At 37.3% G+C, this 13,897-nt stretch overlaps 1 long non-coding RNA gene and 1 other non-coding gene across 3 annotated transcripts in view; one reads left to right on the forward strand and one right to left on the reverse strand.

Annotated features, from left to right (window-relative positions):
- The window catches only part of LOC118899459, a 30,181-nt gene extending 27,490 nt beyond the window's left edge, over positions 1–2,691 (forward strand). For both annotated transcript variants that reach the window (XR_005020955.1, XR_005020956.1), the window contains exon 3: positions 2,560–2,691. This is a non-coding gene — a long non-coding RNA (uncharacterized LOC118899459). The remainder of the gene's footprint in view (positions 1–2,559) is intronic.
- Positions 2,692–13,045: 10,354 nt separating this feature from the next.
- Positions 13,046–13,152, reverse strand: LOC118900323. The gene has a single exon (XR_005021102.1). It is a non-coding gene; the product is annotated as a U6 spliceosomal RNA (small nuclear RNA).
- Positions 13,153–13,897: the final 745 nt, after the last annotated feature.

A 13,897-nucleotide genomic window follows, 5' to 3' on the forward strand; every position in this document is an offset into this window, starting at 1 on the left:
GCGGCATGCGGGAACTTAGTTCTCCGACCAGGGATCAAACCTGCACCCCCTGCGTTGGAAGCACGGAATCTTAACCACTGGACCGCCAGGGAAGTCCCTGTATCTTTTCGAATTACAGTTTTCCCCAGATATTAAAAAAAAAAAATAGCCCATTCAAAAACCACGTACACAAATAGAAAAAAAATCTTGATTGATTGAGTGAAGAACTCTTTGTCTCCAGACGCATGGTAAAATTCTTTGGTTTGTCTCTAACTGGTTGAAAGACTAAAACTCAACCTCAGGTAATTTGTGAGACCCCAACCCCCTTTATCTGCATCACTTTTGCCCCTTGTTGGCAGGTTTCCCCCCTCACTTCAGGTGCTGCGGTGCTTTCCTCCAGACCTCCTGTCAGTAACTGCATCTTCCCTGCCTGAGCATTGGATGACTCTTTCCTACCCCATTCTTCATCTGAGCTCAGTGCTGCTCTCACCTCTGCTTTAGAGTCATGGGGTGTACTCAGGCAGCTATTCAAGATTTAGGTCCCTCTATATGTACGAACATATCGTTAAATGAAATTGGGCAGGGGACAGAACTGCACATAGCATGTGTTCCCATTCATATTTTTTAAAAGGATGTATATGTTGTCACCTATATAGAATATCTGGGGAAGGACACACAAGAAACTGATAAACCTTTAGGGAAGGGCACTCTGGGGAAATTAAGTGAGAAAGAAACTTACATTTGATTTTTTACCATTTATTGATGCTGATTGAGTTTTGTTACAATGTGCATGTATGACTTAATACAAATGTTAAAGAGAAAATAGTGTGTTCTATATATGTAGATGCTATCACACTGATAAATAAGCTTCCTACAGATAAAGAGCATTGATGCTTTCTAATGGGTGTTATGTCTTAGTGGTTATACATCAACGCTGTGGTATAAGGCAGCCTTAGATTGTCAGTGGAATGGTCTTGCCTGGATTGAAAGAATCTCTCTTGCATGTCTTTGGATATATTCATTGCCCTTAATACTTAGCTGCACCTTTAGCTTTAAATGATTTATCTGACAACTGACATGTTTTTCCAATTAGGTTGAAAAAAATCAGTTTACGCTTTTCATTGATGTTGGAGCCTTGATACTTTATAAATTGCCTGAAATCTAACAGCGATTTCTGACCGGCACTTGACCTTTGCACGATCTACTTTGGACTCTAATTGGAAGAAACACTACAATTCCTTTTGTAAAGCAAACTCCCAAATGAACATGCAATCAAGTGTCACTTCAGCAAAAGCATGAGTGTTTTCTGAGCAGATCTTTTGTAGTGGGTGGCATGCTTGTTTCCTCAACATTCCGTCTCCCTTCCCATTGTGTGGCAGCAATGAGCTCTGAGGAAGTGAGCTGAGCTCCATTGGTGGCCTCTGGTCAGGAAGCCAGGGATTACTTCGAGGACCTAGCCTTACCGTTGTGTGGGGGGATGTAAACTGGCCCCCAAAGGCTGAAGATAAAGACTTTCCATTTGTTGTCTTAGGGAGAGGCAATTTCTCTCATCTGCTGGATGTAAATAAAGAAGTCAGCGGGCCTTACTGTAACCAGCAGCTGTCCTACAACCCAGAGGGGAACCAGTCACCAGTCGTAGAATGATACAAACCCTGTGGTTACAGAGCAAAGAGATAGAAAGAACCTATGTTCTTGATGACACAAGTGAGTTGCTCAAACAACCAACCCTGCAGGCTGCCCCATCTCTGGACTTTGTGTAAATGCCAGCTGGTCAGTTTTTGAGTGTTTGAGTCAAATGCGCTTGGTTGGTTTTTCTATTTCTTCCAACTGGAAGCATGGTGGAGCATATTTCAATAGAACAGTAAGAAAAACCCTCAATATATAAATTACACAATGTCTAGGCTAGATCTTGAATACCCTTCTCTGGATGAATTTCTTGAATATTTTAATTATAGAAGTGTAAATATATTTTAGAGTATGGATATTCATAAGAAGGATTGGATTTTACATTCTCGTATTAGTATGGTAGAGTGTCTTTATCTGTTCAGGCTGCTAGAACAGAATACCATAGACTGTGTGGCTTAAGCAACAAACATGTATTTCTCATGGTTCTGGAGGCTGGAAGTCCAACTTGTCATCATGGTCAAGTTCTTGGTGAGAGCCTTCTTCCTGGTTTACAATGGCCACCTTTTTGCTGTATCCTCTCATGGCAGAGAGAGAGAGATAATCTCTCTCATGTTTCTTTTTATAAGAGCACTAATCTCATTCATGAGAGCTCCATCCTCATGACCTAATTACTTCCCAAAGGTCCTGCCTCCAAATATCATCACAGTGGGGATTAGGGCTTCAACATATGAATTTGGAAAAGACAAACTTTCAGTGCATAGAATGGAGTATAACATGAATAGTATTAAACACTAATCTAGATAAATCTTCTATTGTTAGAGACAGAGAAAGAACCCTAGATTAACCATTAAGCAAAATAAGCACATGTTCAGGTGTTTTAGTTCATTTGTGCTGTTATGACAAAAATACCATAAACTGGTTGGCTTATAAACAGCAAACATTTATTTCTCACAGTTCTGGAGGCTGGGAAGTCCAGGATCAAGGCTCCGGCAGATTCACTGTCTGGTGAGACAGACATGGAAGACATTCACTTCCTGGTTTGTAGATGGCCATCTTCTTTTGCTGTATCCTCACACAGAGAAAGAGGTAAGAGATCTCTCCGGGGCCTTTTATATAAGGACACTAATTCCATTCATGAGGGCTCCACCCTCATGATGTAATCACCTCCCCCCAAATCACTCCTTTTAATATCATCACATTAGGGTTTAACATATGAATTTGGGGGAGGGCACAAATATCCAGTCTATAGCATTAGGGCACTAGAGAAAGAGGGGCATCACAGGGCTCTTTCAAATTTTAATAAAATCAATCTTATATCAGGTTTCATTATGTCCTGATCCTTAATTTAGAAACTAACACTGTGACTCAGAAGCTACATATAAGTTCGTTGGCTTTTTACTTATGTATCTATATACTCTGCTGATTGTAGATTGTAAACTCCTAATTCAATTCCTTTCGTGGTTTTAGATACATTGAAATTTTCCATTTTTCCTTAAGTCAGTTTTAGTCAGTAACATTTGTGTTTGCAGGAAATTGTCTATGTTTTCTAACTTATCGGCAGAAAGTTATCCACAATATTGTTTTATTTTAAAAATCCCTGGTGCACTTGTTATATCCTTTTTTATTCCAACAATTTTCTACTTTCTCCCTGACTTTTTCTTTATTAGTCATGATGTCAGGGTTATTTTCTCTCACTTTACTAGTCTTACTAAGCAACCATCTTTTTTTTTTTTTTTTTTTTAATTTATAAATTTATTTATTTATTTTTAGCTGCATTTGGTCTTCGTTGCTGCGTGCGGGCTTTCTCTAGCTGTGTCGAGCTGGGGATACTCTTCGTTGTTGTGCGCGGGCTTCTCATTGAGGTGGCTTCTCTTGTTGCAGAGCACAGGCTCTAGGCACACAGGCTTCAGTAGTTGTGGGACACAGGCTCAGTAGTTGTGGCTCGCAGGCTGTAGAACGCAGGCTCAGTAGTTGTGGTGCATGGGCTTCGTTGCTCCGTGGCACGTGGGATCTTCCCGGACCAGGGCTCAAACCCGTGTACCCTGCATTGGGAGGCGGATTCTTAACCACTGTGCCACCAGGGAAGTCCCACTAAGCAACCATCTTGATGATGGTAAATAATCAAAAAAAAAAAAAGAAGAGAAAAGAAAGTAAGGAAAAGGGACTATTCATTCCATATATTAGAATGCATTTTAAATCTAGCACTGATATAAAAACAGAAATTTCAAATAGTATGGCAAAGTGGAAAATCTATAAATATATGAAATTACACATAAAAATTTAATCTATAATGAGTATCATAAATGAGATTAATATGTGTGTATATGTATTTGTGTGTGTATAAGTATATGCATATAATATATACACTTTGTAAATCTCATCAGTATAGTACATGAACAGTCCAATTACACAAAAGGAAAATCAACTAATAAACATTTTTAAATCTAATATTGGTAATCATAGTAACACAAATCTAAACAGCAATAAAATACCACTTACATCTATAAATAAGAAAAAAGTAAAAAAAGCAAGTGTAATATTTATTTAGGTGTGTCTCCAAGATAATTTTTAAGCTCAACATTTTTAAGAATTATTCTTTAATTCATTTTGAATCCCTATTTGACAATATGCATTAAAAATCCATAGAAATTCATATCCTTTGTTCTAATGAAGCATATCATAAGGATTTATCTTAAAATAATTCAAAAGATAAGACTATATTCATGATGATGTTTACTACAGTGTCAAATTATAAAGTTGAAATTGGAAAAAACTTAACTTGTTCAACAATAAATGCAGTGATTAGGAAAAGCCTCATCTATAAACTGGGTTAAGCATGATGTGCTTCTTAAAAATTAAAAAAGTAAAGTTTGGTGTGTGTGTATCACCATTTATTGAGCACTGGCTATGAAGCAGATACTTTATATATATTTATTTCCAAAGCTCATATTCACTCTGCAGGTTAAGTACTTTTCATTCTCAGTTTAAAGAATCTGGGTCCAGTTGCTCTGTGATATTAAGTCACTTATTCAAGGCAGCATAGCTAGTGAGTGATGGAGCTGGGCCTTGATCCCATGCCAGTACAGTGCCTGCCACACCCAGGGCCTGGTCAAAGGGGACAGGCCCGGCTCACAATTCCTGCTGAGGGAACAGCCTTTGGTAGCACATTCTGTACTATGTGATTTCTGCATCTTTACCCCACCCACCCCTCCTACCACCACCGAGGCTGGGGCCTCACCTAAGGGCAGCCAATCCAGAGTCAGGCTAGTAGCTCATGATATGGTCTGTCATGGAATGCTCTGCCAGAAAGGAGATGAATTATCTAAATTCTCACTCTTGTTGGTTTAATTTTAGAAATAGGGAGCAAATCAGGCAGTTGTTGGGAAAAGAGGCTGGGAGAATGTGAGACAAGCCAGAGGGCTTTTAATAATACTCTCAAGAGCACTGCTAACTAGGTGAGACAGAACTAGACTGCTAGGTCACCCATGCCAGAAAGACTGAGGTGGGTTCAACTCAGGCAGAAAAAAAGTAATCAAAATATGAAGTAAAGGGAAATAGTTGTCGACCACACTAAATTCTGCAAACAGTGCCTGTATCTGCATAATCATATTCATTACATACTCTAGTCCCTTCATGATCTTGTCACTTCTGCAGGCTCATCTCTTAACTCCAGCTAAGCCAAACAATTCACGTGTCTACGGGTATACTGTGCTGGTGATCAATGTTGCCTTTCAGCTCCAAATTCACCCTTTCGCCTGAATGAATAAGTACATCATGCTGTCCCCTTCCTGGAAAGTATTTTCACTTGTCTAGCTTATTCCCTTGCATCCTACAAGACTTGGCTCAAGAGAAAGTACCTCTAAGGAGCTTCCCATGATCTTCTCCATCAAACGGAATCCACATAAGCACGATTCCATGGAGACCCTCTTGGCTATATAACAGCTTCACATCAGGAGAAGTTAATCTGAGTAATGATCAGATATAAAACGAGCAGAAAACAGAAGAGAGGAGTAGGTAGCAGATGTTACAAGGACTGACCCGGGAACCAACCTAATACCAATCCCTAAATATGCTAGAGGAAAGTGCTCCCTCAAGAAAGGGAGGCATTAGCAGGTGCAAACTAGTATATATAGAACGGATAAACAACAAGGTCCTACTGTATATACAGCACAGGGAACTATACTCAATATCCTGGGATAAACCGTAATGGAAAAGAATATAAAAAAGAATGTATATATATGTAAAACTGAATCACTTTGCTGTACAGCAGAAATTAACACAACATTGGAAATTCACCATACTTCAATTTAAAAAATAAATTAAAAAAAAAAAGGGACTTCCTTGGTGGCTCAGTGGTTAAGAATCCGCCTGCCAATGCAGGGGACACGGGTTCGAGCCCTGGTCCAGGAAGATCCCAGGTGCTGCACAGCAACTAAGCCCATGCGCCACAACTACTGAGCCTGTGCTGTAGAGCCCGCGAGCCACAACTATTGAGCCCAAGTGCCACAACTACTGAGGCCCATGCGCCTAGAGCCTGTGCTCTGCAACGAGAGAAGCCACCGCAATGAGAAGCCTGTGCACTGCAGCGAAGAGTAGCCCCTGCTCTCCGCAACTAGAGAAAGCCCACACACAGCAACGAAGACCCAACAACAGCCAAAAACAAACAAACAAACAAATAAATAAATAAACAAATAAATAAAAAAGGGAGGCAGACACTTGGGTTAGAATCATTCACATATCCTTATCTTACCTCCTGACTTAAAGTAGATATATTTTAAGATATCTACATACATACATGTATATGTGTATATATATTATTATATTTATATATATATGTATATATAATTGAAAGTTTGAAATCAACAGACTTTTTATCCATTTGTAACTGGGACAAAACTGATATGGTTCTAAATTAATGAGAATGACACACTATAATAGCAATTTGTGTTACAAACTGTTCTGAGGCAACCATCTGTACTACACAAATAAATTTGCCTCTGAGACTGCAAGGCAACACTTTCCCAGAGTCTTACAGAGAATCCAGATGCAAATTTTCCTGGCTCACTGCCTTTGCTTTATCCATTTGGCTAACCAGTTCGTGAGCAAATTTATATGTAAAATTTTAAAAGCTGGCTCAGGCCTCTAGAGTGAGGTGCAAAAATAATAACAGCAGTTTGTATTTATATAAGTAGAATATTTATCCTAAGTGATCAGATCATATCAAAATTTTCTCTCATTCATTTACAGCCATTTATTCAAAGCAGAGAAAGTATAAATAAATATTTCAAAAGCATGATTTGGTGAGAAGTATACCCAGCAGTCTACATTGGTTTAAACCAGACATGGGTGTTGTGATTTGTATGTCCCTTAGGGAATGTTTCTTTAAATTCAGAAATGTTGCTTTTTACCAACTGATTGAGATCCCATAAAGTTGTGTTTCTTCATCTGCTGTGCCTAAGATCTACAAAACACTGAGCTCAGAACTAGAAATAAACAAAACCGTAAGACTCAAACTTTGTAATCCAAGAAATTTACAGCTTAATTATTCTCCCCCCACCCAGCTTTATTGAGATATAATTGACATATAATATGGTATAAGTTGAAGGTGCACAATGTAATGATTTAATACATGTATATATTGCAAAATGTTTACCACAGTAAGGTTAGTTAGCACATCCTTCACCTCACATAATTACCATTGTTGTTATTGTGAGAACATTTAAAATCTAACCTTATATATAGCAACTTTCAAGTATACAATACAATGTTGTTAACTATAGTCACCATACTGTACATTAGCCCCCCCCAAACTTATTCCTCTTATAATTTGAAGTTTGTACCCTTTGGCCAACATCTCCTCTTCCCCCATCCCCAGCCCCTGGTAAGCATACTTCTACTCTTTGCTTCTATGAGTTCAGCTTTTTTAGAGTTTACTATAAGTGAGATCATATAGCATTTGTCTTTCTCTGTCTACTTATTCTATTTAGCATAATGCCCTCAAAGTCCATTTATGTTGTCAAGAATGGCAAGAGTTCCATTTTTTTAAAAGCTGAATAAACACTCCACTGTGTATATCTATATCTATTTATATCTAAATCTAGATTCATCCATTTATAGACATGTAGGTTGTTTCCATGTCTTGGCTATTGTGAATAATGCTGCGGTAACACAGAATAGTGATTTCATTTCCTTTGGATTTATATGCAGAAGTGGAATTGCTGGATCGTATGGTAGTTGTATTTTTAATTTTTTGAGGAAACTCCATACTGCTTTCCACAGTGGTTGCACCAATTTACATTACATCAACAATGCACAAGTGTTCCCTTTTCTTCACATCCTTGCCAACACATGTTATCTCTTATCTTTTTTTTTTATTTGTTTTTGTTTTTAAAATTTTATTTATTTATTTATTTATTTTTGGCTGTGTTGGGTCTTCGTTTCTGTGGGAGGGCTTTCTCTAGTTGCGGCAAGTGGGGGCCCCTCTTCATCGTGGTGCGCGGGCCTCTCACTATCGCGGCCTCTCTTGTTGCGGAGCACAGGCTCCAGATGCGCAAGCTCAATAATTGTGGCTCACGGGCCTAGTTGCTCCGCGGCATGTGGGATCTTCCCAGACCAGGGCTTGAACCCGTGTCCCTCGCATTGGCAGGCAGATTCTCAACCACTGCGCCACCAGGGAAGCCCTTATCTTTTTTGATGATGACCATTTTAACAGGTGTGAGGTGATATCTCACTGTGGTTTGGATTTGCATTTCTCTGATGATTAGTGATGTTGAGCACATTTTCATGTGCCTGTTGGTCGTTTGTATGTCTTATTTGGAAAAATATCTATTCAGGCCCATTGCTCATTTTTTAATAGGACTATTTGTGAGTTTTTAATTTTGCTATTGAGTTATATGAGCTCCTTTTATATTTTAGATATTAACTTCCTGTCAGAGAGATGGTTTGCAAATATTTTCTACTATTCCATAGGTTGCCTTTCATCTTGTTCATTGTTTCTTTTGCTGTGCAGAAGATTTTTACTTTGATGTACTCCCACTTACTGATTATTTTCCTTTGCTGCTTGTGTTTTTAGTGTCATATCAAAAAAGCCTTGCTAAGACCAGTATCAAGGAGATTTTTATCTATGGTTTCTTCTAGGAATTTTATGGTTTCAGGTATTACATTTAAGCTCTTAATCCATTTCGAGATAATTTTTGTGAGTGGTATTAGATAGGGGATCAATTTTCATTCATTTGCATGTGATTATCCAGTTTTCCCATCACCATTTATTGAAGAGATTGTCCTTTACCCATTGAGTATTCTTGGATCCGTTGTCAAATATTGGATGACAGTGTATGTGTGTATTTATTTCTGGGCTCTCTGTTCTATTCCATTGGTCTTTGTGTCTTTTTTTATGCCTGTATCATGAAGTAATTGCCTTGAAATCAAGAAGTGTGATGTCTTCACCTTTGTTCTTTCTCAAGATTGCTTTGTCTATTGGGGGTCTTTTGTAGTTACATATGAATTTTAGGGTTGTTTTTTCTATTTCCGTAAAAAATACAACTTTGATGGAGTTTGCAGTCTGTCCTTAGATGGCTTTGGGTAGTATAAACATTTTAACAATGTCAACTCTGCCAGTTCATGAGCATGAAATATCTTTACATTTATTTATGTCATCTTCAATGTCTTTCATCAATGTCTTACAGTTTTCACTTCCTGGTTAAATTTATTCCTAAGTAGTTTATTCTTTTTGATACTATTGTAAATGGGATTGTTTTATTTCTTTTTCAGATAGTTATTGTTAGTGTACAGAAATGCAACTGATTTTTGTATATTGATTTTGCATCCTGTAACTTTACTGGACTCATTTGGTTCTAATTTTGTTTTGTCTGCACCATGCAGCTTGCAGGATCTTAGTTCCCTGACCAGGGATTGAACCTGGGCCCCTGCAGTGAAAGCACTGAGTCCTAACCACTGGATTGCCAGGGAATTCCCTCTAATGGTTTTTTGATGGTGTCTTTAGGATTTTCTATATACAAGATTATGTCATCAGCAAACCAAGACAATTTTACTTCTTCTTTTCTTATTTGGATGCCTTTTATTTCTTCTACTTGTCTAATTGCTCTGGCTAGGACTTCTAGTACCATGCTAAATAGGAACAGTAATAGTGGGCACCCTTGTCTTGTTCCTGATCTTAGAGGGAAGCTTTCTACCTTTCACTGTTGAGTATGATGTTAGCTGTGGACTTGCCATATATTGCCTTTATTATGTTTAGGTATGTTCCTTCTGTACCCACTTTGTTGAGAGTTTTTGTCATGAAACTATGTTGACTTTTGTCGAATGCTTTTTCTGCATCTATTGAGATGATCATGTGATTCACATTATTAATTTGCATGTGTTGAACCATCCTTGCATCCCAGAGATAAACCTCACTTGCTCATGATGTATGATCCTTTTAATGTGCTACTGAATTTGGTTTGCTAGTATTTTGTTGAGATTTTTCGCCTCTCTATGTATCAGGGATATTGACCTGTTGATATTGATCAGGGTTTTCTTTTCTTGTAGTGATATTATCTGGCTTTGGTATCAGAGTAATGCTGGCCTTATAAAATGAGTTTGGGAGTGTTCCCACCTCTTTAACTTTTTGGAAGAGTTTGAGAGGGATTGATATTAATTCCTCTTTAAATGTTTCGTAGGATTAATCCACGAAACCATCTTGTTATGGGCTTTTCTATGTTGGGAGGTTTTTGTTTAGCGATTCACTCTCCTTATTCATTATTGGTCTGTTCAGTTTTCCTGTTTTTTTCCTGAGTCAGTTTTGGTAGGTTGTAAGTTCTAGGAATTAATCCATTTTTTCTAGGTTTGTCCAATTTGTTGGCATATAATTGTTCGTAGTTGTCTTTTATAATCCTTTGGGTTTCTATGTATTGGTTGTAATGTCCCCTCTTTCATTTATAATATTATTTATTTGAGCCCTCTCTTTTTTTTCTTAGTAAGTCTAGTTGAAGTTTTCAATTTTATTTAACTTTTCATAAAACCATTTTGTTCCATTCTCTATTTCTGCTCAGATCTTTGTTATTTCCTTATTTTCTGTTAACACTGGACTCGGCTTAGTTTGTTCTTTTTCTAGTTCCTTGAGACATAAAGTTAGGTAGTTTATTTGAGATCTTTCTTTTTTCTTAATATACACATTTATTGCTATAAACTTCCCACCTGAACAATTTTTGCTGTATCTCATATGTTTTGGTATGTTGTTTCCATTTTCATTTGTTTGAAGATATTTTTTTATTTCCCTTTTGATTTCTTCTTTGACCCATTAGTTGTTCAGGAGTGAACAACCACATTTTTATGGATTGTCAAGTTTTTCTCTTTTTATTGATTTCTAATTTCATACCATTGTGGTTGGAAAAGGTACTTGGTATGATTTCAGTCTTTTTAAAATTGCTAAGTCTTGTTTTGTGGCCTAACATACAATCTATCCTAGAGAATGTGCCATGTGCACTTAAGAATGTGTCTTCTGCTGCTTTTGGATGGAATACTCTATATATTTCTGCTAGATCCACTTGGTCTAAAATATAGTTCAAGTCCAGTGTTTCTGTATCAATTTTCTGTCTTGATGATCTATCCTTTGCTGAAAACTGGATATTTAATTTCCCTACCATAATTGTATTGTTGTCTATTTCTCCCTTGTATCTGTTGGTGTATGCTTAATATATTTAGGAGCACCAATGTTGCATACCTGTATATTTATAATTGTTATATCCTCTTGATACATTGACCTCTTTATCATTTTATAATGACCTTCTTTGTCTCTTAATACAGTTTTTGACTTTAAGTCTATTTTGTCTGATGTAAGTATAGCTACCCCTGCTCTCTTTTAGTTTCCATTTACATCAAATATCTTTTTTCATTCCTTCACTTTGACCCTGAGTGTGTCCTTAAAGTCAAAGTGAGTCTCTGGTAGACAGCATGTCGTTGAGTCTTGTTTTTTTATCCATTCAGTCACTCTATATACTTTGATTGGACAATTTAATCCATTTACATTTAAATTAATCATTGGTCAATAAGGACTTATTAATGTCATCTTGTTAATTGTTTTCTGGCTGTTTTATAGTTCTTTTGTTCCTTTCTTCATCTCTTGCTGTTTTCCTTTGTGCATTGAGTATTTTCAGTAGTGGTGTACTTTGATTTCCTGCTTTTTAGTTTGTCTTTACCTATTATAGATTTGGTTTTGTGGCTACCCTTATGCTTACATGAAACTTTTTTTTTTAATTTAAAAAAAATTTTTTTTTAATTTATTTACTTGGCTGCACTGGGTCTTTAGTTGGGGCATGTGGGATCTTCATTGCAGGGGATGGGATCTTCATTGCAGCTTGCAGGATCTTTTTAGTTGTGGCATGTGGAATCTTTAGTTGTGGCATGCGGGCTCTTAGTTGCAGCATGCAGGATCTAGTTCCCTGACCAGGGGTCGAACCTGGGCCCCCTGCATTGGTAGCATGGAATCTTAACTGCTGGACCACCAGGGAAGTCCCTAAATGAAACTTCTTATAGACAGGTTTAAGAGTCTATGTTAAGTGATAACAACTTAATTTCAATTGCATATAAAAACTCTACCCTTTTATTCCCTCCTCTACATCTTATTATTTTTATGTCACAATTTACATGTTCTTATGCTGTGTATCCATTAACAGATTATTGTAGCTATAGCTATTTTTAATACTTCTGCCCTTTTACCTTTATGCTGGAGTTTAATATTAGCACCCACCATGTTACAGTATTGGAGTATTCTGAATTTGATTATATATTTTTCTAGTGTGTTTTGTATTTTCATATATATTTTCATGTTACTAATTAACATTCTTCCATTTCATGAAGTTCTTGAAGAACTCCTTTCCACATTTCTTGTAAGGAAGGTGTAGTTACGGTGAACTCCCTCAGCTTTTGTGTGTCTAAGAGTCTTTATCTTTCCTTTATTTCTGAAGGATGACTTTGCTGGGTAGTGTATTCTTGGCTGGCAGGTTTTTTTCTTTCAGCACTTTGAAAGTATCATCCCACTCTTTTGTGGCCTATAAAGTTTTTGCTGAGAAAGCAGCTGATAGCTTTATGAGGATTCCCTTGTAAGTGACAAGCTTCTGTTCTCTTGCTGCTCTCCAGATTCTCTCTTTGTCTTTGATTTTAGACAGCATTATTATAATATATCTTGGGGAAATCATTTGGGGTTGAAATTTTGGGGTGACCAGTTAGCTTCATGAACTTGGATGTCTAATTCCCTCCTGTTTTGGGAAGTTCTCAGCCATTATTCTTTAAGTAAGTTTTTTTTTTTTTTTTTTTCCTTGTTCTCTCAGTTTATTTTATTTTTCTTTGAATTTTATTTATTTATTTATTTTATACATCAGGTTCTTATTACTTATCTATTTTATACATATTAGTGTATATATGCCAATCCCAGTCTCCCAATTCAGAAAATATGGAACGCTTCACAAATTTACGTGTCATCCTTGCGCAGGGGCCATGCTAATCTTCTCTGTATGGTTCCAATTTTAGTATATGTGCTGCCAAAGTGAGCACAAGTAAGTTTTCTTTCCCTTTCTCCCTCTCTTCCCCTTCTGGGACTCTAATAATGCATCAATTGTTTCTTTTAAGGATGCCCCGTAAGTTCTGTAGGCTTCGTTTCATTCCTTTTAATTTGTTTTCTTTTTGTTCCTCTGACTGGATAATTTCAAATGATCTGTCTTTGAATTATTGATTGATGCTTTCTTCTGCTTATCCAGTCTGCTATTGAACTTCTCTGTTGAATTCTTCAGGTCAGTCATTGTATTCTTCATCTCCAAAATTTCTGTTTAGTTCTTTCTTGTGTTTTCTCTTTGTTGAACTTCTCATTTTTTTTCATATTGTTTTCCTGATTTTCTTAAATTGTTTATCTGTGTTCTCTTGTGGCTCTCTGAGCATCTCGAGAACAATTATTTTGAATTCTTTATCAGGCATTCATGTATCTTCATTTTCTTGAGGTTACTGGAAGTTTACTGTGTTCCTTCAGTGGTGTCATGGTTCCCTGATTCTTTGTGATCTCTCTAGCCTTGTATGTGAAGAAACAGTCCCTTTCAGATTTTATGGACTGACCTTGGTAAGGAAGGACCTCTACAGCATGCTGGAGCATGTTGTGACTCTAGGTCTACACATGTGGGAACTTGTGATGGTCCACGTCGGGGGGTTATGATGTCTCATCAGCTTGGGCTGCTAGGGTCCATGACATCAACAACTGCGTGGTCCTAGACAAGGACTGCAAGGGTCTGCAGTGGCTGCAAGGCCTGTT

This window comes from Balaenoptera musculus, chromosome 8 (genome assembly GCF_009873245.2).
Source record: "Balaenoptera musculus isolate JJ_BM4_2016_0621 chromosome 8, mBalMus1.pri.v3, whole genome shotgun sequence".
Classification (NCBI taxonomy): Eukaryota; Metazoa; Chordata; class Mammalia; order Artiodactyla; family Balaenopteridae; genus Balaenoptera; species Balaenoptera musculus.